Source organism: Calonectris borealis, unplaced genomic scaffold (genome assembly GCF_964195595.1).
Source record: "Calonectris borealis unplaced genomic scaffold, bCalBor7.hap1.2 HAP1_SCAFFOLD_121, whole genome shotgun sequence".
Classification (NCBI taxonomy): domain Eukaryota; kingdom Metazoa; phylum Chordata; class Aves; order Procellariiformes; family Procellariidae; genus Calonectris; species Calonectris borealis.
The window spans coordinates 15,001-18,247 of record NW_027441509.1 but is presented as its reverse complement, the minus strand read 5'-3'; positions in this window follow the sequence as shown (position 1 = coordinate 18,247).

Genomic DNA, 3,247 nt, shown 5'->3' with positions numbered 1-3,247 from the left:
CGGCCGCCGCCGGCCCCGGAGCCGGGTAGACCTGACGGCCGCCGGCGGCCCCGGAGCCGGGTAGAGCTGACGGCCGCCGGCGGCCCCGGAGCCGGGTAGACCTGACGGCCGCCGGCGGCCCCGGAGCCGGGTAGACCTGACGGCCGCCGCCGGCCCCGGAGCCGGGTAGACCTGACGGCCGCCGGCGGCCCCGGAGCCGGGTAGACCTGACGGCCGCCGCCGGCCCCGGAGCCGGGTAGACCTGACGGCCGCCGCCGGCCCCGGAGCCGGGTAGACCTGACGGCCGCCGCCGGCCCCGGAGCCGGGTAGACCTGACGGCCGCCGCCGGCCCCGGAGCCGGGTAGACCTGACGGCCGCCGCCGGCCCCGGAGCCGGGTAGACCTGACGGCCGCCGCCGGCCCCGGAGCCGGGTAGACCTGACGGCCGCCGCCGGCCCCGGAGCCGGGTAGACCTGACGGCCGCCGCCGGCCCCGGAGCCGGGTAGACCTGACGGCCGCCGGCGGCCCCGGAGCCGGGTAGAGCTGACGGCCGCCGGCGGCCCCGGAGCCGGGTAGACCTGACGGCCGCCGCCGGCCCCGGAGCCGGGTAGACCTGACGGCCGCCGCCGGCCCCGGAGCCGGGTAGACCTGACGGCCGCCGGCGGCCCCGGAGCCGGGTAGACCTGACGGCCGCCGCCGGCCCCGGAGCCGGGTAGACCTGACGGCCGCCGCCGGCCCCGGAGCCGGGTAGACCTGACGGCCGCCGCCGGGCCCGGAGCCGGGTAGACCTGACGGCCGCCGCCGGCCCCGGAGCCGGGTAGAGCTGACGGCCGCCGGCGGCCCCGGAGCCGGGTAGACCTGACGGCCGCCGCCGGCCCCGGAGCCGGGTAGACCTGACGGCCGCCGCCGGCCCCGGAGCCGGGTAGACCTGACGGCCGCCGGCGGCCCCGGAGCCGGGTAGACCTGACGGCCGCCGGCGGCCCCGGAGCCGGGTAGACCTGACGGCCGCCGGCGGCCCCGGAGCCGGGTAGACCTGACGGCCGCCGCCGGCCCCGGAGCCGGGTAGACCTGACGGCCGCCGCCGGCCCCGGAGCCGGGTAGACCTGACGGCCGCCGCCGGCCCCGGAGCCGGGTAGACCTGACGGCCGCCGGCGGCCCCGGAGCCGGGTAGACCTGACGGCCGCCGCCGGCCCCGGAGCCGGGTAGACCTGACGGCCGCCGCCGGCCCCGGAGCCGGGTAGACCTGACGGCCGCCGGCGGCCCCGGAGCCGGGTAGACCTGACGGCCGCCGCCGGCCCCGGAGCCGGGTAGACCTGACGGCCGCCGCCGGCCCCGGAGCCGGGTAGACCTGACGGCCGCCGGCGGCCCCGGAGCCGGGTAGACCTGACGGCCGCCGGCGGCCCCGGAGCCGGGTAGACCTGACGGCCCCTCCGTGCTCCGGGTCCGGCTGGACCGGGCTGCCGCCGTCTCCCGTCCGGGGGGTGTGTGGGGAGGTGGGGAACCGGGGGGGTGATTCGAGATTTAAGCGGGTCTGCTACAAGGGCCACCCTGTCCCCGTCTTCCTGCCCGCGGTGGGCGATGGGGAGTGGGGGCATGCGTGCGTGTGCGTGCGTGTGGGCGTAATTCCCCCACCCCCCGCCCGTTTCTGGGATTTAAAGGGCTTTTAATGCAGGAGAGCGAGCACTGCGTCACACAAGAGTTATTGTCCGTATCGGTTTCCGTAGGGAAAAAGAAATCAATCAAATTCTGGTAAAATTAATTTTCTTTTAGCACGGCTAGGTGGACGATACCCCCGGAAAAATAAAACGGGGCCGATTGGAGAATCTCGATAACGCTCGACCTGCTTTGTTAAGACGCGTGTACAAATACTCCTCAATCCCCTGCGCACCAAGAACTGACCCCGGGTAAATTAAGGTCAAGGTCAAGTGACTAGCGATTCGGTGACCGACGTTTCTATCCCTCGCTTAGGACCGAGGTATTCGACGACGATGAATGAATTCCTTCGTGCGGAAATGAAGGAAATGAATCGACGTTAAAAATTAAGGAAGACTTAATTTATCGAACCAATGAAATAAACCATTGGGTTCATTGAAGAGATCCCAAAACATAAACATGGCTATGGACACATCAATAACGAAGGATCGGATTTCTTTACCAAATCTGCATTCCTCTCTTTCGGGCACGCCAAGAGGTGACGGACGGGAAAGGGAGAGAGAGGGAAGGTGGGGCCGATGAGTACCTGTTAGTAATTACTGTTAATTCTTTAATAAAGACGGCTGTAATAGATAAATTTGGCAAGAGTACGTGCAAGAGTTAGTTGTAAATTAAATGAAAATGTGAAGGGTCGCTTATCACCTTTTGAATTAACAATTTGCGCCCGAGGTACCAATCGATGATTACATACATACGTACGTACGTACCTACGTACGTACCTACATACACACATAAATAAAAGTTAAAAAAAAAAAAAAGAATAAACGCGGGGGGACGGGGGACGGCACCCCAACACCGGGCGGGGGAGGCCAGGTCTACCCCCGGGCGCCGGAGACTGCCGCCGCCTGCGGCGTGGGAGGCCAGGTCTACCCCCGCGGCGGGGGAGGCCAGGTCTACCCCCGAGCGGGGGAGGCCAGGTCTACCCCCCGCGGCGGGGGAGGCCAGGTCTACCCCCGGGCGCCGGAGACTGCCGCCGCCTGCGGCGGGAGAGGCCAGGTCTACCCCCCGCGGCGGGGGAGGCCAGGTCTACCCCCGGGCGCCGGAGACTGCCGCCGCCTGCGCCGGGGAGGCCAGGCCTACCCCCGCGGCGGGGGAGGCCAGGTCTACCCCCGTGCGCCGGAGACTGCCGCCGCCTGCACCGGGGGAGGCCAGGTCTACCCCGGGGCGGGGAGGCCAGGTCTACCCCCCGCGGCGGGGGAGGCCAGGTCTACCCCAACACCGGGGGAGGCCAGGTCTACCCCCGGGCGCCGGAGACTGCCGCCGCCTGCGGCGTGGGAGGCCAGGTCTACCCCCGCGGCGGGGGAGGCCAGGTCTACCCCCGAGCGGGGGAGGCCAGGTCTACCCCCCGCGGCGGGGGAGGCCAGGTCTACCCCCGGGCGCCGGAGACTGCCGCCGCCTGCGGCGGGAGAGGCCAGGTCTACCCCCCGCGGCGGGGGAGGCCAGGTCTACCCCCGGGCGCCGGAGACTGCCGCCGCCTGCGCCGGGGAGGCCAGGCCTACCCCCGCGGCGGGGGAGGCCAGGTCTACCCCCGTGCGCCGGAGACTGCCGCCGCCTGC